Source organism: Dendrobates tinctorius, unplaced genomic scaffold, assembly GCF_039654945.1.
Source record: "Dendrobates tinctorius isolate UK_male_01 unplaced genomic scaffold, ASM3965494v1 ptg000111l, whole genome shotgun sequence".
Taxonomy (NCBI): domain Eukaryota; kingdom Metazoa; phylum Chordata; class Amphibia; order Anura; family Dendrobatidae; genus Dendrobates; species Dendrobates tinctorius.
This window is the reverse complement of record NW_027361779.1, coordinates 37,897,934-37,922,923: the sequence shown is the minus strand read 5'-3', so window position 1 is coordinate 37,922,923 and position 24,990 is coordinate 37,897,934.

Sequence of the window (24,990 nt, the reverse complement as noted above, 5' to 3'; positions counted from 1 at the left end):
CTCCCTATTCCCATGCTGGTGATTTTTTTCTGCCTCCTGAGGTCTTGGTTTCCAGCTCAGTTCCTGTCTTCTCAAGCTAAGTTTTCTCTGCTAATGTTCACATTTGATTTGGTTTTGTCTATTCAGTTTTTGTGTGGTGAGCCAGCCCCGGCTGGGGCTGTGCTGAATTTCCACTCTTATGTTACTGTATGTGCCAATTTGTTTTTTGTCCCTTATTAGATTGGCCTCTTTTTGCTCTGTTCTCAGAATATGCCAGCATGCTGATATAGTGGGTGAAGTCTAGTGACTTTAGGGGGTTTTTTTTGCTATCAGAAGTGTTGGACATTTTTTGCAGGGTTTTTTGGCGTGATTGCAGACAGTATCTTTCCTTTCCCATCCTTTCTAGTTAGTGTGGGCCCCATCATTTGCTCAGCCTATTTTCCTACCTGTGTTTGTGCTTTCATCTTGTTTCACCGTCAATACATGTGTGGGGGCTGTCTATTCCTTTGGGGTCTGCTCTGGGGCAGTTTACATTTCCCCTTTTCGTGCTTTAGGGCTTATTTAGTCCTCTGGCTATGACGAGGCATCTAGAATCATTGTAGGTACACTCCACGGCTGCTGCTAGTTGTGTGATTAGGATCAGGGGTCTGCAATCCGCGTAGTTACCAACCTCTCCGGTTTTCTGTGACTTAGCTTGGTTTTGTTTTCCTCCTCGGTGACCCAATCATAACAAGCGATACCGAAAAGGGATACAGAATCCTGCACCCAGAGATCAGCAAAGTAACAATCAGCAGACATGTATTGATTGACGAAAACTCCGTATCACTCAAATTCCATGAAGTTACACCAGTTATTCAACCTAAGAAGCAAGAACAGAGAATCTCAATCACTAAACCCAGACACCAAAACTGAAGTGTGGATAAGCTCTGAAGCCACCAAGGAAGACACAGAAGAACCAAGTCAACCTCCAGTCAGATCAACATCCGACACTGCGGACCTGGCTAGTCGTTGCTTGCGTTGAGAAACATGTGATGGTGTCTCCGCGGCTTCTGTTTTGCATGTTTTACATATTTCCCATAAGGGATGGGGGCAGTGCTCTAGAATCACTGCGTTGAGAAACACGTGATGGTGTCTCCGCAGTGTCGGATGTTGATCTCCATGAGGTCAATCATCCTCATTTTTCATAGTCTTCTACTAGGCATTGCTCCTACTAGCCAGTTTCCTACTCCACACTGATGAGGGGCAATACCCCGAAACAGCTGTCTGTGGATGGATACCATGTTTTGGCATAGGTGGTTTCCTTCATTGGAGACTGCCCTTCCCGTGGTTGTTCCTTCCCGGTGAAAGACCTGGCTAGTCATTGCTTGCGTTGAGAAACATGTGATGTTGTCTCCGCGGCTTCTGTTTTGCATGTTTTACATATTTCCCATAAGGGATGGGGGCAGTGCTCTAGAATCACTGCGCTGAGAAACACGTGATGGTGTCTCCGCAGTGTCGGATGTTGATCTCCATGAGGTCAATCATCCTCATTTTTCATAGTCTTCTACTAGGCATTGCTCCTACTAGCCAGTTTCCTACTCCACACTGATGAGGGGCAATACCCCGAAACAGCTGTCTGTGGATGGATACCATGTTTTGGCATAGGCGGTTTCCTTCATTGGAGACTGCCCTTCCCGTGGTTGTTCCTTCCCGGTGAAAGACCTGGGTAGTCATTGCTTGCGTTGAGAAACATGTGATGGTGTCTAAGCGGCTTCTGTTTTGCATGTTTTACATATTTCCCATAAGGGATGGGGGCAGTGCTCTAGAATCACTGCGTTGAGAAACACGTGATGGTGTCTCCGCAGTGTCGGATGTTTATTCTCCATGAGGTCAATCATCCTCATTTTTCATAGTCTTGTACTAGGCATTGCTCCTACTAGCCAGTTTCCTACTCCACACTGATGAGGGGCAATACCCCGAAACAGCTGTCTGTGGATGGATACCATGTTTTGGCATAGGTGGTTTCCTTCATTGGAGACTGCCCTTCCCGTGGTTGTTCCTTCCCGGTGAAAGACCTGGCTAGTTATTGCTTGCATTGAGAAACATGTGATGGTGTCTCCGCGGCTTCTGTTTTGCATGTTTTACATATTTCCCATAAGGGATGGGGGCAGTGCTCTAGAATCACTGCGTTGAGAAACACGTGATGGTGTCTCTGCAGTGTCGGATGTTGATCCCCATGAGGTCAATCATCCTCATTTTTCATAGTCTTCTACCAGGCATTGCTCCTACTAGCCAGTTTCCTACTCCACACTCATGAGGGGCAATACCCCGAAACAGCTGTCTGTGGATGGATACCATGTTTTGGCATAGGTGGTTTCCTTCATTGGAGACTGCCCTTCCCGTGGTTGTTCCTTCCTGGTGAAAGACCTGGCTAGTCGTTGCTTGCGTTGAGAAACATGTGATGGTGTCTCCGCGGCTTCTGTTTTGCATGTTTTACATATTTCCCATAAGGGATGGGGGCAGTGCTCTAGAATCACTGCGTTGAGAAACACGTGATGGTGTCTCCGCAGTGTCGGATGTTGATCTCCATGAGGTCAATCATCCTCATTTTTCGTAGTCTTCTACTAGGCATTGCTCCTACTAGCCAGTTTCCTACTCCACACTGATGAGGGGCAATACCCCGAAACAGCTGTCTGTGGATGGATACCATGTTTTGGCATAGGTGGTTTCCTTCATTGGAGACTGCCCTTCCCATGGTTGTTCCTTCCCGGTGAAAGACCTGGCTAGTCATTGCTTGCGTTGAGAAACATGTGATTGTGTCTCCGCGGCTTCTGTTTTGCATGTTTTACATATTTCCCTTAAGGGATGGGGGCAGTGCTCTAGAATCACTGCGTTGAGAAACACGTGATGGTGTCTCCGCAGTGTCGGATGTTGATCTCCATGAGGTCAATCATCCTCATTTTTCATAGTCTTCTACTAGGCATTGCTCCTACTAGCCAGTTTCCTACTCCACACTGATGAGGGGCAATACCCCGAAACAGTTGTCTGTGGATGGATACCATGTTTTGGCATAGGTGGTTTCCTTCATTGGAGACTGCCCTTCCCGTGGTTGTTCCTTCCCGGTGAAAGACCTGGGTAGTCATTGCTTGCGTTGAGAAACATGTGATGGTGTCTAAGCGGCTTCTGTTTTGCATGTTTTACATATTTCCCATAAGGGATGGGGGCAGTGCTCTAGAATCACTGCGTTGAGAAACACGTGATGGTGTCTCCGCAGTGTCGGATGTTGATCTCCATGAGGTCAATCATCCTCATTTTTCATAGTCTTGTACTAGGCATTGCTCCTACTAGCCAGTTTCCTACTCCACACTGATGAGGGGCAATACCCCAAAACAGCTGTCTGTGGATGGATACCATGTTTTGGCATAGGTGGTTTCCTTCATTGGAGACTGCCCTTCCCGTGGTTGTTCCTTCCCGGTGAAAGACCTGGCTAGTTATTGCTTGCATTGAGAAACATGTGATGGTGTCTCCGCGGCTTCTGTTTTGCATGTTTTACATATTTCCCATAAGGGATGGGGGCAGTGCTCTAGAATCACTGCGTTGAGAAACACGTGATGGTGTCTCTGCAGTGTCGGATGTTGATCCCCATGAGGTCAATCATCCTCATTTTTCATAGTCTTCTACCAGGCATTGCTCCTACTAGCCAGTTTCCTACTCCACACTCATGAGGGGCAATACCCCGAAACAGCTGTCTGTGGATGGATACCATGTTTTGGCATAGGTGGTTTCCTTCATTGGAGACTGCCCTTCCCGTGGTTGTTCCTTCCCGGTGAAAGACCTGGCTAGTCGTTGCTTGCGTTGAGAAACATGTGATGGTGTCTCCGCGGCTTCTGTTTTGCATGTTTTACATATTTCCCATAAGGGATGGGGGCAGTGCTCTAGAATCACTGCGTTGAGAAACACGTGATGGTGTCTCTGCAGTGTCGGATGTTGATCCCCATGAGGTCAATCATCCTCATTTTTCATAGTCTTCTACCAGGCATTGCTCCTACTAGCCAGTTTCCTACTCCACACTCATGAGGGGCAATACCCCGAAACAGCTGTCTGTGGATGGATACCATGTTTTGGCATAGGTGGTTTCCTTCATTGGAGACTGCCCTTCCCGTGGTTGTTCCTTCCCGGTGAAAGACCTGGCTAGTCGTTGCTTGCGTTGAGAAACATGTGATGGTGTCTCCGCGGCTTCTGTTTTGCATGTTTTACATATTTCCCATAAGGGATGGGGGCAGTGCTCTAGAATCACTGCGTTGAGAAACACGTGATGGTGTCTCCGTAGTGTCGGATGTTGATCTCCATGAGGTCAATCATCCTCATTTTTCATAGTCTTCTACTAGGCATTGCTCCTACTAGCCAGTTTCCTACTCCACACTGATGAGGGGCAATACCCCGAAACAGCTGTCTGTGGATGGATACCATGTTTTGGCATAGGTGGTTTCCTTCATTGGAGACTGCCCTTCCCGTGGTTGTTCCTTCCTGGTGAAAGACCTGGGTAGTCATTGCTTGCGTTGAGAAACATGTGATGGTGTCTCCGCGGCTTCTGTTTTGCATGTTTTACATATTTGCCATAAGGGATGGGGCAGTGCTCTAGAATCACTGCGTTGAGAAACACGTGATGGTGTCTCCGCAGTGTCGGATGTTGATCTCCATGAGGTCAATCATCCTCATTTTTCATAGTCTTCTACTAGGCATTGCTCCTACTAGCCAGTTTCCTACTCCACACTGATGAGGGGCAATACCCCGAAACAGCTGTCTGTGGAAGGATACCATGTTTTGGCATAGGTGGTTTCCTTCATTGGAGACTGCCCTTCCCGTGGTTGTTCCTTCCCGGTGAAAGACCTGGCTAGTCATTGCTTGCATTGAGAAACATGTGATGGTGTCTCCGCGGCTTCTGTTTTGCATGTTTTACATATTTCCCATAAGGGATGGGGGCAGTGCTCTAGAATCACTGCGTTGAGAAACACGTGATGGTGTCTCCGCAGTGTCGGATGTTGATCCCCATGAGGTCAATCATCCTCATATTTCATAGTCTTCTACTAGGCATTGCTCCTACTAGCCAGTTTCCTACTCCACACTGATGAGGGGCAATACCCCGAAACAGCTGTCTGTGGATGGATACCATGTTTTGGCATAGGTGGTTTCCTTCATTGGAGACTGCCCTTCCCGTGGTTGTTCCTTCCTGGTGAAAGACCTGGCTAGTCATTGCTTGCGTTGAGAAACATGTGATGGTGTCTCCGCGGCTTCTGTTTTGCATGTTTTACATATTTCCCATAAGGGATGGGGGCAGTGCTCTAGAATCACTGCGTTGAGAAACACGTGATGGTGTCTCCGCAGTGTCGGATGTTGATCTCCATGAGGTCAATCATCCTCATTTTTCATAGTCTTCTACTAGGCATTGCTCCTACTAGCCAGTTTCCTACTCCACACTGATGAGGGGCAATACCCCGAAACAGCTGTCTGTGGATGGATACCATGTTTTGGCATAGGTGGTTTCCTTCATTGGAGACTGCCCTTCCCATGGTTGTTCCTTCCCGGTGAAAGACCTGGCTAGTCGTTGCTTGCGTTGAGAAACATGTGATGGTGTCTCCGCGGCTTCTGTTTTGCATGTTTTATATATTTCCCATAAGGGATGGGGGCAGTGCTCTAGAATCACTGCGTTGAGAAACACGTGATGGTGTCTCCGCAGTGTCGGATGTTGATCTCCATGAGGTCAATCATCCTCATTTTTCATAGTCTTCTACTAGGCATTGCTTCTACTAGCCAGTTTCCTACTCCACACTGATGAGGGGGCAATACCCCGAAACAGCTGTCTGTGGATGGATACCATGTTTTGGCATAGGTGGTTTCCTTCATTGGAGACTGCCCTTCCCGTGGTTGTTCCTTCCCGGTGTCATGATCCAGTGTTGGATCTGGCGGTATTAAAATCACTGGGTGAACTTTTTTTACTTTGGAAAGTTCCAAGGTGTCTTGACTGTCCCCGGTGGTGGTTTTGATATTGCACTTTAGGTTTTTGTGCACTTAATCATGTATCTGGTGTGACACCCTATAAAGGTGTGCTAGGGGGGTGCAATCACTGTTGGTGATAGTTGTTCATTTGCAACCAACCTTGGTGGTGGAAGGAGCTGGAGAGATTGCTCAGCTCAGTCTGAGTCCTGGTGTGGAAGGAGTCACAGAAGGGAGTTCTTTGCAGCGCTGACTGAACTTGGTGGCAGCTATTCAGGAGGAAGGCTGCAGTCGGTTGCTGGACTCTGTGCTGGAGCATTTGCACAGAGAGAGCTAAGTTTTCTATTTCCCCTGTTTGTGACTTTCCTTATGTGTGATCTAGTGCAGTGGTGGGATTAGTTTCCGCACCGGCCAATGCCCTAGCGAGGGACTAGGTTCAGGGCGAGTCAGGGCATAAGGTTCGCGTGCGGCGACAGGTGAGGAGCCTGTATAGGGAACGTAAGGAGTGTAGGGACGCTGCCTGAGGGGAGCTCAGGAGGTCTCCACGTCCCTATTTCCTATTACAGGGCCCACCACTGTAATTGTTCCTGTGTTTCCCCTTATTATTTAAATTCGCCAGCTGGAGGCGGGGTATCCAGTTTTACGTGTACTTTTTAAATTCGCCAGCTGGAGGCGGTGTGTCCGGCTGCACGTCCCGGTATTATTTAAATTCGCCCCGCTGGAGGCGCTGTATCCAGGGTCACGTGTGTCATAAATTCACCCTGCTGGAGGCGCTGTGTCCAGTCACACGTTGACCATTACACCCGGTGAAAGACCTGGCTAGTCGTTGCTTGCGTTGAGAAACATGTGATGGTGTCTCCGCGGCTTCTGTTTTGCATGTTTTACATATTTCCCATAAGGGATGGGGGCAGTGCTCTAGAATCACTGCGTTGAGAAACACGTGATGGTGTCTCCGCAGTGTCGGATGTTGATCCCCATGAGGTCAATCATCCTCATTTTTCATAGTCTTCTACTAGGCATTGCTCCTACTAGCCAGTTTCCTACTCCACACTGATGAGGGGCAACACCCCGAAACAGCTGTCTGTGGATGGATACCATGTTTTGGCATAGGTGGTTTCCTTCTTTGGAGACTGCCCTTCCCGTGGTTGTTCCTTCCCGGTGAAAGACCTGGGTAGTCATTGCTTGCGTTGAGAAACATGTGATGGTGTCTCCGTGGCTTCTGTTTTGCATGTTTTACATATTTGCCATAAGGGATGGGGGCAGTGCTCTAGAATCACTGCGTTGAGAAACACGTGATGGTGTCTCCGCAGTGTCGGATGTTGATCTCCATGAGGTCAATCATCCTCATTTTTCATAGTCTTCTACTAGGCATTGCTCCTACTAGCCAGTTTCCTACTCCACACTGATGAGGGGCAATACCCCGAAACAGCTGTCTGTGGAAGGATACCATGTTTTGGCATAGGTGGTTTCCTTCATTGGAGACTGCCCTTCCCGTGGTTGTTCCTTCCCGGTGAAAGACCTGGCTAGTCATTGCTTGCATTGAGAAACATGTGATGGTGTCTCCGCGGCTTCTGTTTTGCATGTTTTACATATTTCCCATAAGGGATGGGGGCAGTGCTCTAGAATCACTGCGTTGAGAAACACGTGATGGTGTCTCCGCAGTGTCGGATGTTGATCCCCATGAGGTCAATCATCCTCATTTTTCATAGTCTTCTACTAGGCATTGCTCCTACTAGCCAGTTTCCTACTCCACACTGATGAGGGGCAATACCCCGAAACAGCTGTCTGTGGATGGATACCATGTTTTGGCATAGGTGGTTTCCTTCATTGGAGACTGCCCTTCCCGTGGTTGTTCCTTCCTGGTGAAAGACCTGGCTAGTCATTGCTTGCGTTGAGAAACATGTGATGGTGTCTCCGCGGCTTCTGTTTTGCATGTTTTACATATTTCCCATAAGGGATGGGGGCAGTGCTCTAGAATCACTGCGTTGAGAAACACGTGATGGTGTCTCCGCAGTGTCGGATGTTGATCTCCATGAGGTCAATCATCCTCATTTTTCATAGTCTTCTACTAGGCATTGCTCCTACTAGCCAGTTTCCTACTCCACACTGATGAGGGGCAATACCCCGAAACAGCTGTCTGTGGATGGATACCATGTTTTGGCATAGGTGGTTTCCTTCATTGGAGACTGCCCTTCCCATGGTTGTTCCTTCCCGGTGAAAGACCTGGCTAGTCGTTGCTTGCGTTGAGAAACATGTGATGGTGTCTCCGCGGCTTCTGTTTTGCATGTTTTATATATTTCCCATAAGGGATGGGGGCAGTGCTCTAGAATCACTGCGTTGAGAAACACGTGATGGTGTCTCCGCAGTGTCGGATGTTGATCTCCATGAGGTCAATCATCCTCATTTTTCATAGTCTTCTACTAGGCATTGCTTCTACTAGCCAGTTTCCTACTCCACACTGATGAGGGGCAATACCCCGAAACAGCTGTCTGTGGATGGATACCATGTTTTGGCATAGGTGGTTTCCTTCATTGAAGACTGCCCTTCCCGTGGTTGTTCCTTCCCGGTGTCATGATCCAGTGTTGGATCTGGCGGTATTAAAATCACTGGGTGAACTTTTTTTACTTTGGAAAGTTCCAAGGTGTCTTGACTGTCCCCGGTGGTGGTTTTGATATTGCACTTTAGGTTTTTGTGCACTTAATCATGTATCTGGTGTGACACCCTATAAAGGTGTGCTAGGGGGGTGCAATCACTGTTGGTGATAGTTGTTCATTTGCAACCAACCTTGGTGGTGGAAAGAGCTGGAGAGATTGCTCAGCTCAGTCTGAGTCCTGGTGTGGAAGGAGTCACAGAAGGGAGTTCTTTGCAGCGCTGACTGAACTTGGTGGCAGCTATTCAGGAGGAAGGCTGCAGTCGGTTGCTGGACTCTGTGCTGGAGCATTTGCACAGAGAGAGCTAAGTTTTCTATTTCCCCTGTTTGTGACTTTCCTTATGTGTGATCTAGTGCAGTGGTGGGATTAGTTTCCGCACCGGCCAATGCCCTAGCGAGGGACTAGGTTCAGGGCGAGTCAGGGCATAAGGTTCGCGTGCGGCGACAGGTGAGGAGCCTGTATAGGGAACGTAAGGAGTGTAGGGACGCTGCCTGAGGGGAGCTCAGGAGGTCTCCACGTCCCTATTTCCTATTACAGGGCCCACCACTGTAATTGTTCCTGTGTTTCCCCTTATTATTTAAATTCGCCAGCTGGAGGCGGGGTATCCAGTTTTACGTGTACTTTTTAAATTCGCCAGCTGGAGGCGGTGTGTCCGGCTGCACGTCCTGGTATTATTTAAATTCGCCCCGCTGGAGGCGCTGTATCCAGGGTCACGTGTGTCATAAATTCGCCCTGCTGGAGGCGCTGTGTCCAGTCACACGTTGACCATTACACCCGGTGAAAGACCTGGCTAGTCGTTGCTTGCGTTGAGAAACATGTGATGGTGTCTCCGCGGCTTCTGTTTTGCATGTTTTACATATTTCCCATAAGGGATGGGGGCAGTGCTCTAGAATCACTGCGTTGAGAAACACGTGATGGTGTCTCCGCAGTGTCGGATGTTGATCTCCATGAGGTCAATCATCCTCATTTTTCATAGTCTTCTACTAGGCATTGCTCCTACTAGCCAGTTTCCTACTCCACACTGATGAGGGGCAATACCCCGAAACAGCTGTCTGTGGATGGATACCATGTTTTGGCATAGGTGGTTTCCTTCATTGGAGACTGCCCTTCCCGTGGTTGTTCCTTCCCGGTGAAAGACCTGGCTAGTCATTGCTTGCGTTGAGAAACATGTGATGGTGTCTCCGCGGCTTCTGTTTTGCATGTTTTACATATTTCCCATAAGGGATGGGGGCAGTGCTCTAGAATCACTGCGTTGAGAAACACGTGATGGTGTCTCCGCAGTGTCGGATGTTGATCTCCATGAGGTCAATCATCCTCATTTTTCATAGTCTTCTACTAGGCATTGCTCCTACTAGCCAGTTTCCTACTCCACACTGATGAGGGGCAATACCCCGAAACAGCTGTCTGTGGATGGATACCATGTTTTGGCATAGGTGGTTTCCTTCATTGGAGACTGCCCTTCCCGTGGTTGTTCCTTCCCGGTGAAAGACCTGGGTAGTCATTGCTTGCGTTGAGAAACATGTGATGGTGTCTAAGCGGCTTCTGTTTTGCATGTTTTACATATTTGCCATAAGGGATGGGGGCAGTGCTCTAGAATCACTGCATTGAGAAACACGTGATGGTGTCTCCGCAGTGTCGGATGTTGATCTCCATGAGGTCAATCATCCTCATTTTTCATAGTCTTGTACTAGGCATTGCTCCTACTAGCCAGTTTCCTACTCCACACTGATGAGGGGCAATACCCCGAAACAGCTGTCTGTGGATGGATACCATGTTTTGGCATAGGTGATTTCCTTCATTGGAGACTGCCCTTCCCGTGGTTGTTCCTTCCCGGTGAAAGACCTGGCTAGTTATTGCTTGCATTGAGAAACATGTGATGGTGTCTCCGCGGCTTCTGTTTTGCATGTTTTACATATTTCCCATAAGGGATGGGGGCAGTGCTCTAGAATCACTGCGTTGAGAAACACGTGATGGTGTCTCCGCAGTGTCGGATGTTGATCTCCATGAGGTCAATCATCCTCATTTTTCATAGTCTTCTACTAGGCATTGCTCCTACTAGCCAGTTTCCTACCCCACACTGATGAGGGGCAATACCCCGAAACAGCTGTCTGTGGATGGATACCATGTTTTGGTATAGGTGGTTTCCTTCATTGGAGACTGCCCTTCCCGTGGTTGTTCCTTCCCGGTGGAAGACCTGGCTAGTCATTGCTTGCATTGAGAAACATGTGATGGTGTCTCCGCGGCTTCTGTTTTGCATGTTTTACATATTTCCCATAAGGGATGGGGGCAGTGTTCTAGAATCACTGCGTTGAGAAACACGTGATGGTGTCTCCGCAGTGTCGGATGTTGATCTCCATGAGGTCAATCATCCTCATTTTTCATAGTATTCTACCAGGCATTGCTCCTACTAGCCAGTTTCCTACTCCACACTGATGAGGGGCAATACCCCGAAACAGCTGTCTGTGGATGGATACCATGTTTTGGCATAGGTGGTTTCCTTCATTGGAGACTGCCCTTCCAGTGGTTGTTCCTTCCCGGTGAAAGACCTGGTTAGTCATTGCTTGCGTTGAGAAACATGTGATGGTGTCTCCGTGGCTTCTGTTTTGCATGTTTTACATATTTCCCATAAGGGATGGGGGCAGTGCTCTAGAATCACTGCGTTGAGAAACACGTGATGGTGTCTCCGCAGTGTCGGATGTTGATCTCCATGAGGTCAATCATCCTCATTTTTCATAGTCTTCTACTAGGCATTGCTCCTACTAGCCAGTTTCCTACTCCACACTGATGAGGGGCAATACCCCGAAACAGCTGTCTGTGGATGGATACCATGTTTTGGCATAGGTGGTTTCCTTCATTGGAGACTGCCCTTCCCGTGGTTGTTCCTTCCCGGTGAAAGACCTGGGTAGTCATTGCTTGCGTTGAGAAACATGTGATGGTGTCTCCGCGGCTTCTGTTTTGCATGTTTTACATATTTGCCATAAGGGATGGGGGCAGTGCTCTAGAATCACTGCGTTGAGAAACACGTGATGGTGTCTCCGCAGTGTCGGATGTTGATCTACATGAGGTCAATCATCATTTTTCATAGTCTTCTACTAGGCATTGCTCCTACTAGCCAGTTTCCTACTCCACACTGATGAGGGGCAATACCCCGAAACAGCTGTCTGTGGAAGGATACCATGTTTTGGCATAGGTGGTTTCCTTCATTGGAGACTGCCCTTCCCGTGGTTGTTCCTTCCCGGTGAAAGACCTGGCTAGTCATTGCTTGCATTGAGAAACATGTGATGGTGTCTCCGCGGCTTCTGTTTTGCATGTTTTACATATTTCCCATAAGGGATGGGGGCAGTGCTCTAGAATCACTGCGTTGAGAAACACGTGATGGTGTCTCCGCAGTGTCGGATGTTGATCCCCATGAGGTCAATCATCCTCATTTTTCATAGTCTTCTACTAGGCATTGCTCCTACTAGCCAGTTTCCTACTCCACACTGATGAGGGGCAATACCCCGAAACAGCTGTCTGTGGATGGATACCATGTTTTGGCATAGGTGGTTTCCTTCTTTGGAGACTGCCCTTCCCGTGGTTGTTCCTTCCCGGTGAAAGACCTGGGTAGTCATTGCTTGCGTTGAGAAACATGTGATGGTGTCTCCGTGGCTTCTGTTTTGCATGTTTTACATATTTGCCATAAGGGATGGGGGCAGTGCTCTAGAATCACTGCGTTGAGAAACACGTGATGGTGTCTCCGCAGTGTCGGATGTTGATCTCCATGAGGTCAATCATCCTCATTTTTCATAGTCTTCTACTAGGCATTGCTCCTACTAGCCAGTTTCCTACTCCACACTGATGAGGGGCAATACCCCGAAACAGCTGTCTGTGGAAGGATACCATGTTTTGGCATAGGTGGTTTCCTTCATTGGAGACTGCCCTTCCCGTGGTTGTTCCTTCCCGGTGAAAGACCTGGCTAGTCATTGCTTGCATTGAGAAACATGTGATGGTGTCTCCGCGGCTTCTGTTTTGCATGTTTTACATATTTCCCATAAGGGATGGGGGCAGTGCTCTAGAATCACTGCGTTGAGAAACACGTGATGGTGTCTCCGCAGTGTCGGATGTTGATCCCCATGAGGTCAATCATCCTCATTTTTCATAGTCTTCTACTAGGCATTGCTCCTACTAGCCAGTTTCCTACTCCACACTGATGAGGGGCAATACCCCGAAACAGCTGTCTGTGGATGGATACCATGTTTTGGCATAGGTGGTTTCTTTCATTGGAGACTGCCCTTCCCGTGGTTGTTCCTTCCTGGTGAAAGACCTGGCTAGTCATTGCTTGCGTTGAGAAACATGTGATGGTGTCTCCGCGGCTTCTGTTTTGCATGTTTTACATATTTCCCATAAGGGATGGGGGCAGTGCTCTAGAATCACTACGTTGAGAAACACGTGATGGTGTCTCCGCAGTGTCGGATGTTGATCTCCATGAGGTCAATCATCCTCATTTTTCATAGTATTCTACCAGGCATTGCTCTTACTAGCCAGTTTCCTACTCCACACTGATGAGGGGCAATACCCCGAAACAGCTGTCTGTGGATGGATACCATGTTTTGGCATAGGTGGTTTCCTTCATTGGAGACTGCCCTTCCCGTGGTTGTTCCTTCCCGGTGAAAGACCTGGCTAGTCATTGCTTGCGTTGAGAAACATGTGATGGTGTCTCCGCGGCTTCTGTTTTGCAACCTCCAGTCAGGACACGAGAAAGGCCAAACAAAGGTATCCCAGCTAGACGCCTTTCTAATATGGTCAGAACTCTTCCTGAACCAGAGCCACAGTCATATCAAGAGATGCAAAAACTGCCTGTCCACGAGAAGCAGAAGTGAATAAATGCCGCTAATGAGGAGATGGGGTCCCTTCACCAACTCCAAACATGGGAGCTTACTGAGCTACCACAATGAAAGAGAAATTTGAAAGCTAGGTGAAATTCTCAACCAGCACTTTGAGACTAAGGACCTTGGAAATGTGACATATTGTTTGGGAATACAAATCCAAAGGGAAGAAGATGGGACTTTTCTTCTCAACCAAAGTTCTAAAATTTCCACAATCCTAAACCAATTTGGAATGTCAGAAACCAAAGGTGCGTCATCAACACCAATGGATTCATCCTACTTAAAGTTGGAAGGAGAAGATCTGCTACCCAGCAATGAGAGTTACAGATAAGCAGTGGGGGCACTTCTGTACATAGCAACCACAACTCATCCAGATATCACAGTCACAGTCGGAATTCTTTGCTGCCGATGTGTAAGCAAGCCATGCCAAAGAGTCTGGAATGCAATGAAGAGAATTCTTCAATATCTTAAAGAAGATCAAAGGCTAAATTTTAAGATATCTGCATTAGGAGATTTCACTCTCAGAGGATATGTAGATGCAGATTGGGCTTGAGATTCAAGTGATCATTATTCAACAAGTGGTAACTTGTTCAAGTTAGGAGAAAATTAAATTTCATGGTCCAGCAGAAAACAAGTGTCAGTCACATTATCTTCTACAGAAACAGAATATATGTCTGCTGCTTATGCAAGTCAAGAAGTAATTTGGTTGAAATAACTTTTGGAAGATTTTGGCAAGCCACTAGCTCAACCAACAGTTATCTATGAGGACAACCAAAGATGCATTAAACTTGCCAGCAGTGAGAAGATTAGTGCAAGGACTAAGCACATTGATGTAAAACATCACAACTTACTTGACTTAGTAGAATGTGGTGTACTCGAGTTTGTTTATTGTGAGTCTGACAAGATGATAGCTGATGATATGACAAAGCCATTATCAGGAGTCAAGTTTGCAAACTTCAGAACCGCAATGGGACTAACAGGATAAGTAGTTGTTGAGTGGGGGTGTTGGAATATGTTTGGTGCAACAACTCCATTCCTGTCTATGAGTGTTTAGTTGCTAGATTTGTATGCTGTTTATAAAGTTTAAAAAAAAAACTCCCAGAGGCTCACACAGGAAGAGCATGACAGCGTTTGACAGCGGCATTTAGCTAGTTAACAGCCACGGGTGGATCACGATTCTACCTGCGGCTGTTAGAGGTAGAGGCACATGTCAGCTGTTCAAAACAGAAATATGTGGGCTCAGCCCACATCAAAGGGAGGGAGTCCGACATCAGTGTATTATTACGCCTGATGTTGGAAAAGGGTTAGACTTGAAGATATGGAGTTAATCTGCAGGTTTAACAGTCGTCTGAAGCTACCCAGCACCAACAGTGAAAGCCCTGCAGCAGGGAGGAAATGAACTTCATTCCTCCTGGCAACTTGGGAGCTCAGTCATAGAGACGCGTCAGGCATGGCGTCAGTCCCCATAAAGTACAAAGTGAGCGGCTGCTGTAACCACGCCCTGGCAGACTGACAGCAGGATCTGTACTGATGCACTGCTGAGCTGGCTGTCATTCAGTGCTGGGGTGTGGTTACGGCAGACAGTTGCGCCTCTATGACTGAATGCCCGAGGCTGCCAGGAGGAATAAAGTTAATTTCCTCCAAGTAACCAGGCTTTCAATGCGGAGACACACAACTTAAGAGACCTATTAACCTACAAATTAACACCATATCTGAAGGTTAATAGTGATTTTTTTTAGGTTCCCTTTAAAACGTGTAGGTGATTAATTGAAATCTTTCATACATTAGAGCACTTGTTTATATATGACTTTGGTACATACAAGCAAATAATAAAAAGAAATGTTTCAAAACTATTAAATATAATTATCTAAAGCAATTGGTTTTTTTTTCATCCCACTGTTAGTATAATTACCACAATAGTTTGCAGTCAGCATTTATTTTTATATGGCATTTCTTTCTTGTCAGCATGTATGATATAAATTCTTTTACTTTCTTTCACTTTGATAAATATGTCCTAGAAAACTGACAAAACCTATTCTTTCTGCTCTCACTTTAATCTGATTTTGTTTGATTGATCAGCCTGAAATTCAACCATATCTTTTCAATGTGCCTTAATAACAGATACCTTCACAATGTACTATATAGTAGTATATCAACTGCCCTACATAGAAAACTTTTTACTATTTACATGTCTATATACAGTGGGGAAAATAAGTATTTGATCCCTTGCTTTGTAAGTTTGCCCACTGACAAAGACATGAATAGTCTATAATTTTAAGGGTAGGTTAATCTTAACATTAAGAGAATATCAAAAATAAAATCCAGAAAATAACATTGTATAAATTTATATAAATTTATTTACATTTTGCAGTGAGAAATAAGTATTTGATCCCCTACCAACCATTAAGCATTCTGGCTCCTACAGACCAATTAGACGCTCTTAATCAACTCGTTACCTGAATTAAAAACAGCTGTCTTAAGGGGGTTTTACGCATAGCATAGCACCGATTTGGTGACGCAGCAGCGATATCGCTATGTGTGATACTTACCTCCCCCGCTGTCTGTCATTGATCGCGCGAGATCGCGCAGCTCCATTTCTCGTCGGGCGCCGACGAGCGACGCGCGGACGCGGACGGGAGGAGGTCATGATCGCCACGTCTGAAAGGTAAGTAATGACCGCTGTATCGCTGCTGCATCGCTGTGAGATCTGCCTGTGTGGCAGCTCACTAGCGACCATTTAACGATGTACCAGCGATCCTGACCAGGTCGTATCGTTGTCGGGATCACTAGTGCATCGCTAAATGTAAAGGGGCCTTTACATAGTCACCTTTATAAAAGACTTCTGTCTACAGACTCAGTTAATCAGTCAGACTCTAACCTCTACAACATGTACAAGACCAAAAAGCTTTCTAAGGATGTTAGGGACAAGATCATAGACCTGCACAAAGCTGGAATGGGCTACAAAACCATAAGTAAGATGCTGGGAGAGAAGTTGACAACTGATGGTGCAATAGTAAGAAAATGGAAGAAATGCAAAATGATGATCAACCTGGGGCACCATTCAAAATCTCACCTCGTGGGGTATCCTTGATCATGAATAAGGTGAGAGATCAGCCTAAAACTACACGAGGGAGCTCTTTAATGATCTCAAGGCAGCTGGGACCACAGTCACCAAGAAAACCATTTGTAACACATTATGCCGTAAAGATTTAAAATCCTGCAGTGCCCGCAAGGTCTCCCTGCTCAAGAAGGCACATGTTCAGACCCTTCTGAAGTTTGCCAGTGAACCCCTGGATGATTCTGAGAGTGACTGGGAGAAGGTGCTGTGGTCAGATGAGACAAAAATTGAGCTCCTTGGCATTAACTCAACTTGCCGTGTTTGGAGGAAGAGAAATGCTGCCTATGACCCAAAGAACACAAAAACCACTGTCAAGCATGGAAACATGTTTTGGGGGTGTTTCTCTGCTAAGGATACAGGACTACTTCACCGCATCAATGGTAGAATGGATGGAGCCATGTACCTTAAAATCCTGAGTGACAACCTCCTTCCCTCCGCCAGGACATTAAAAATGGGTCATTGCTGGGTATTCCAACCAGACAATGACCCAAAACATACAGCCAAGGCAACAAAGGAGTGGCTCAAAAAGAAGCACATTAAGGTCATGGAATGGCCTATTCAGTCTCCAGACATTAATCCCATAGAAAACCTATGGAGGGAATTGCAGCTCTGAGTTGCCGAGCGACAGCCTCAAAATCTTAATGATTTAGAGATGATCTTCAAAGAGGAGTGGACCAGGGCGTGGCGATGTTATGAAGCCAGAAGGATGTGCTGAGACGGAGCTCCTCATATCCCCTGGACCCCAGGAGTCATTCAGTGCCCCGGGAAACGTAATACTCGGCTCCGGTGAGCCGGGCTCTGAGTGGACACCAGTGGGAACGCGGGGCCTGAGGAGGACAGCGGCCATCTTTAGCTGTGCGTTCTGACAGGAAGGAGGCAAACCACTACAGATCCCAGCCTCGTGGAGCCGCTGGAGCATCGCGACTATCCTTTGGAGGTACAGGAAGGGGAGACGTGGTGAGAGCTCTGAAAAATGAGCCCCGCACTCCCTCACTGACATTTTAGCTGCCTCCCCCCCTCGTGCTGGTGTTCCCGCCATCTTAGGGATTTAAAGCCTTCTTAGGCCATTTCAGTTGTTTGTTTGTTTTTTAGAATAAAAACTGGACAACAAGTAATCAGAATAAGTACAGAAATAACTCTAGAGGCATAAAGAAGTAAACACTTTATAAAATGTTATAGGTGAATTTGAATAAAAAAAGTTCTTATTTTCTATGGCCTTTTAATAAGATTTATAGAAAAACAACAAAAATAATAATCTATTAAATAATGGCATGAAGAGATTGCTAAATTTGCTTTGATTATTGAAGCCCAGAATTCATGCAGGTTAAATTCATCCCGTCCACTGACACCACTGTTTGGTGATTAAGCGGCACCGATAGGTTGCCTTTACAGCCGGGGGTTTGCTGATGACCACCTTGACTGTCAATAAGATAGTCCTGTGAACGCCAGCCCATGGGATTCATAGGAGATCGTGGTTTCTGAAGCATTGCTATGCACAGCACAAGCAATCAGACAATCACAGCTTCAAGTCTTCTAGGGGGACTATTGAACAATGTAAAAAGTTTTTTAAAAAGTTTTAATATGAAATAAATAAAAAAACACAAATTTTAAATCACTCCTTTTTGCTCCATTGAAAATACGATAAAAAACCACATATTTGGTATCGCTGCCTTCATAAATGTCCGATCTATCAAAATATGAAATAAATTTAATCTGACTTGTAAACAGCGTAGCGGAAAAAAATCAAAACAGCATAATTACGTTTTGTTTGCTTCCACACATTGCAATAAAATACATGTGCATTGTATCTACTACCCCAGATTGGTATCAGTAAAAATGTCAGCTTAGGCTGGTTTCACATTTGCGCTTTATCGCGCAGCGCATTGTACGCTATCGGTTGCACGCGCATTTGTCCCCTATATTTAAAATAGCGTGCGCACTGTCTAGCGATTGCACACAGGCCTCAGCGTTTCAGTGCGCTGCACATTTTCCATGTCTGCGATCAGACACGCCAGACGCTACATGTTGCATTTTTTGTTCTGCCCAACGTCGTAAAAAAATGCGCATGCGTGCGTCAGCGCACGCAATGCGCAAAAAAATAGTATTACAGTCTATGTGTGCGCTGACGTGCGCTGTATAGTGCGCATGTCAGCGCTTTGCGAGCGCGTGCGATTTCAGAGTAAACAATGCCTAGACACTGTCTAAATCCAGCCCCTCAACAAGAAACATTGTTTTGGAGCATGGGAGAAAAAAGAAGGGTTTTGTAGTACCACATCATCACTCTCCAGACATACTGCAAGAAGAAAAGACACCCACCCAGCCAGAGATCATATTTTGGATCACAGCAGCTTAATGTGAGATCTGCTTGCAGTAATCACACGTGTCCTCAGGTTCAATAGTGTACGCCTTGTTCATTGTCATGCTGTGTCTTTTTAATGGTTCACTCTTGATCCTGATGATACATGTGTGTTTACTGCACGAGATCTCCTTGCAGTAAACACACGTGTCCTCAGGTTCAATAGTGTACGCCTTGTTCATTGTCATGCTGTGTCTTTTTAATGGTTCACTTTTGATCCTGATGATACATGTGTGTTTACTGCAAGAGATCTAGCAGTAAACAGTCGTGTCCTCTGGTTAAATAGTGAATGCATTTTTATTTGAATTATTGGTGATTCAGCATTGATGACAACTCAGGTGTGTGTGGTAATACAGATACCATCATTGTGTGGTACAACCTAATTTATTTTTTCTTTTCCATTGTTTCAACAGTGAACAAAGTCCGCAAACGTTGGCGCTCGATGAAGGACCGTTTCAACACCGATGTTCATGCTGAGGGACAGGTTCGCAGTGGCTCTTTTGCAAGGACAAGAACCAAGTACCGCTATCATCGGGCCTTGGAATTCTTACGACCAGTACTTGCCACCAGAGCGTAAGTATTTTTTTTTTTTTTTAATTTTTTTGGCTTAACCCTAATTTATATTCCACAGCTGATCCGTCTTGTTAATGCTGGATACTAATGTTTACCTTTTTTTTCACAGCACCTGGAGCAGCACCCTGCAACCTGTCCCGGGAGCGGTTCATCATCGATCGACCTCGGACCAGTCCCAGCCATCCGACAGCCAGGAAGCAAGTTGCAGGTCAGCAACACAGACAGCTGTTGACCAGGAAGCTGGTCAATCAGGTGTTCCCCTGTCCCAGGTCACTGCCACTGGTTATGCGGGCATTACCCGCCAGCGGCAGAGGGCCTTGGACAGGCCTGTCTTGCCCGAGTTCATGTACTTGAGCGAGGACTTTCATGCCAGTCTCAAAACGCTGTCCGAAAGAGTGGAAAGTGGATTTTGTCTAATGGAACGTGGTTTTAACTACATGGAACACCTCTTACACTCTTCCGCACAGCGCCTTGACCGGCTGGAGGCTGACCTCAATAGACCAGCGCACCATTTCTTTTGTAAAATTGAACGGGACATGGCGGATCACCTTAGTCCTGTGCAACAGCTGACTGTGTTACACGCCTGCAACACTGCTTACTTGCAGGCTATGCAGCAGAATCAGTACGTGCAGCAGTCAGTGTTGTCATTCCCACCTGTGCCACCACTGACTCGCTTCACCTCAGTAACGACTTCTGCTGCATATCACTGCACAGCCACCTGCATTCCAAGCCAAGCTGGGCACCACTACACCACACCAATGTCGAGTGCTGCTGGACACTCCACCCCAGCCGCCACCACCATGTCATGCGCTGCTCCTGTCTGGAGCACCAGTACTGCCACAGTTACCACATCTTGGCGCACCTCCAGCGCTAAATCTCGTTGGGCCACCACCTCTTCGTACAGAAAGAACATCTCCGGATCGGAGCACCGCCACTTCTCAAATGTATGAGAGCACCACCACAACTCCGCACCATACAAGGAGCACCCCAACCGCCACTCTTCAGAGGACCACCACCACATCTCCTCATAGGAGCACCGCCACCACTACTCTTCAGAGGATCACCGCCAACACTGCGCCTCCTCATTGCACCACCACAACTCCACATCAGAGTAGCACTGACACCACTTCACCAGATCGGAGCACCGCCCACACTTCTCCCACCTGAAGCACCGGGCGTAATTCACCTTCCATGAGCACCGACACCACCATTTCACCTACAAGGAGCACCACCACCGAGCACCCTAGAGGAGACCCTCATTCTGTTTTTTATTCAGATCATCCACGGACCAGCAGCTCTAGGCGGTCAAGCCATGGAAGGCGGTCACACGGTGGTAGTCAGTCCAGGCAGGTGACTCCTGCCCCAAGGAAGAAAAAACAAAAGACTTTGTTACTCAATCCCCCCTCTCCTTCCAATGTTTCACAACCTTCCTCCTTTATCATGCCTGACCTCCCTTCCCCCAGTAATTTAGTAGCACCTTCACCTAGAACCCTTTCCTCAGTTTCCAGCCATTCATCCTCTCTCCACACCCCCAAAGTATCAAACACTTCTCCCAAACGTCCTTCAAAGTGAAAATAATTTTATTAAAAAAAATAATAAATATTGAATATTTTGTGTTCAAATAATGTTTGGTTAATGTGTCTTTCGCTGCCTACACACACTGCGCCGTACACACACTGTGCCGTACACTTTTCTTTTTTGTGTGCACATAGCTCCAGAAATGACACATGCTTTGTGTGTCAATTTTGGAGATATGTATTTGCAAACAAGAAAAATATATATGACGTGCATTTTTTACATGGCCTCAGTGTCTTTGCTCAAGTAGACGTAATAGATGATGGTGTTGATTACAAGGACTATCTATTGTTACCTTGATGAGTATCCTTATCAGTTAATCTGCTATGGTGTTTTGTAACATCATTTTACTGTTTGGAATACAATCCAAGGTTATTATAGATAGACCTTGTAAATCAGGGTTTCCCAACTCCAGTCCTCAAAGCCCACCAACAGATCATGTTTTCAGGAATTCCTTAGTATTGCTCATGTGATAATTGCATCACCTGTGCAATACAAAGGGAATCCTGAAATCATGATGTGTTGGTATACCTTGAGAACTGGAGTTGGTGAATGAAGTTCTAAACAACGTCATACTCTATTTAATGTGTGTTTACAAACTGAGGAAATGATGTTGAAAATACACATCATAGGGGCGTGGCCTGGAGCTCTCTGATGTGAGAAGCAGGAAGTGGGAGCTCCTGTGAGGAATCCTTCAATTCGACTATTATCTCAACTTCTTTAAACCATCCGGATATACAACCACCAGAATAAGTTTCCTAACATTGAAAGAAGCGTTTTGACACCAGAACCAAGAAAATCGGCCCATCTGAAGAGGACATAGCCCTTAAGGCCTGCTCTGCACCTGGGGCTCTGCAGCCTGCCTGCTCAATTTTCAATCATCTCCAGAGACCTGCTTCTACCACACAGCAAGCCTTATAGCCTCAAGGATGGGAACCCACAACCTTCCCAGATCAGGACAAGGACCCAGGACTATCTAAATCATACTGAGGAGCATCTACTTTACAGTCATCAATAGTGGTAAGCAGTGCTGCAGCACTCTCTCCCCCTAAAGCTTCACAGAGACCCGGCCCGTAGACCCCTTCTTAACATTTTATTTTACTAGAGGCGGCTGCCCCTGGTCCCCACCGTGAAAACCGCCAGCTTCAGACCATTAAAAACACCTTAATAACACTGTCACGAACTTCCGCCCGCGGGGATCACAACTGCGACCCTAAAGGAGTCGCGACTGGGATCTTTTGCGGCGAGATAACAACTGCGACCCCAAACGGAGTCACTACTGGGACCTTTGCGCAACATCACAACTGCGGCCCCAAACGGCGTCACTATTGGGAACTTTGTCGCGATATCGCAACTGCAACCCCAATCGGAGTGACACGTGATCGCATTTGCGACACCAAATAAATAAGAGCTGCTCATATTTGTACTGTTGCAGGGTTGCAGTCGCGACGCCAAGTAAATAAGGACCCCAAATTTGCAGTCTTATTCCTGGAAACATCATTGTAAGAGTGACGCTGGGAATTAAACTTTTATTATTGTTAAAGAGCCTACTCATATATAAAATGAGCATCATCAAAACCAAAGGGAAACTCCCTCAAGACTTAAATAAACCCTTCATTCACAATAAACCTGGAAAAACATGCTCTCAAAGTTACTTCAAAACGGAACACGTTAAATTCACCACTCCAGAGAAATCCAGGTCTAGGTCACCGAATAGGATGGATAATCGTCTTTCGGACCACTATGACAAAGCTAACACCAGATCTTCAAAAGTTGAAATAACATCCGGTGAAATGGATACCTCCTGTAATGACAAAAGGAGAAACCCTGGTGATACGAGTGAAAGATATAATACATTAGTCGAATCTTCGGAAGAAGAGGAGGAATATACAGACATCTCACCCAACCTAAGCCCTGAAAAGACTGTAACAAAGAAAGGGAAAATGGGACCTAACTACGAAGAAAATTTCCCACCACTTGGGGCAACAAAATCGGACCCAATTTCAGCGTCAGGAATTTCAGAAGCCTGTATGGAGACGATGATAAGACGGATCTCTGCAGAAGTCAGGAAGGACTTACAAGCAAACCTGGAAGAAATAAAAAGCACTTTGGAAGCAAACTACAATAAATTCAAAAGGGAAATTCATAAAAAAATAGACGAACATGAAGAAAGACTTTACAAATTAGAAAACAGCGCAAAAAACTCAAACGAAGATATCAGATATCTATCATCTGAAATCCAAAAGCTCAAAATCAAACTGGCGGACCAGGAAAATAGAAGCCGCAGGAATAATATCAAGATCAGGGGTATATCGGAGGACATTACCCAAGAAGCACTCCCAACTCACATCAAAGATATATTTCGGAAGGCAATACCTACGCTTACGGACTCGGAATTAATCATTGATAGAGCCCACAGGATCCCTAAACCGACAAGAGTCTCTGCTGACCTACCAAGAGACACTATCTTAAGAATACATTTTTACAACACAAAGGAGAAGATACTGCAGTACCTAAAAAAAGAAAAGACTTTTCCGGAACCATATAGAGGTCTAAAAGTGTTCACAGATCTCTCCAAGGATACTCTTGATGCGAGGAGGTCGTTTAACAACATAACTGCGACCCTCAGAGAAGAAGGTATCCCATACAATTGGGGTTTCCCCCTGAAACTCCTAGTTCGCCATAAAGGGAGAACCATACCGCTATTCTCTGTGGACGATGGGACCGAGTTCATTAAATCTCTAAAAGGACATAAATCATAAAGTAAAGTATAACCTGGTTAAGTTTTTCTATTCTAAATGAAGTTAGGATGGTTTAAAATAATGCAAAGGGATTCTATTCATGGTTTCCCAAACCACATTTCTTTCCCTCCATTACATTCTGGTAACTCGCTATTGAGCGAGATACTACGTGGTGAGCTCTATACGAGAGTTCTTTTAATACTTGAGTTCACGCAGACATTTTTGTTGCTTAGTTAGCAAAATTAGATTTGTTGTTATACTGTTATATTGGTTATTCATCTGCTAATATTTACAATGAGCATAAAAATATCAACTTATAATGTTCGTGGCTTGAATAGCCCTGGTAAACGGTTTTCTATCTGGAAAGAAATTGAGAAATTACGCTTAGACATAATTTGTGTTCAGGAAACCAAATTTTTGCAGGGTAATCACCCCTACTTCTCTCATCCCAAATTTCCACACACTTTCGAATCAAATAATGTAAAGAAGAAGGCAGGGGTGATCACACTTATCAAAGATACGGTATCATTCGAGTTTTTGGAAGAACACACAGATACAAATGGAAGGTTTCACATACTAATCGGTAAAATTAATGGACAGATATATACACTAACCAATATATATGCTCCAAACCGTAAACAAACAAGCTTCCTAAATAAACTAATAAGAAAAGTCAACAAAGTCAGACAGGGAGAATTACTGATGATGGGAGATTTCAACTCTGTCCCAGACAGCTCCATAGATTCTTCTTCTAAGACCAGAGATTGCACTGAAAATCTGAACCAATGGTTATTTAGGAATGAGTTGTTCGATGTTTTTAGGTGCCTTAACACCACTTCCAGGGAATACAGCCATTACTCAGATGTTCACCAATCAGCGTCGAGGATAGATCTTTTGGTAACAGACGTTTTCTCCCTCCCAAAGTTTCAAAAGGTAAGTATTGGAAACCGGAGTCTCTCTGATCATTCTCCGGTAATAGGAGACTTTCTAACAGGCCCTCCCCATAAGAACACCCGCTTATGGAAATGTAATACTAACATACTATTTGACCCAACCAACAAAGTTAAAATCGAAAAAGCCATTAAAGACTATTTCAACGAGAATGATTCAGTGTCGACCAACCCAGCCATCAGATGGTGTGCCCATAAGGCTGTGTTGC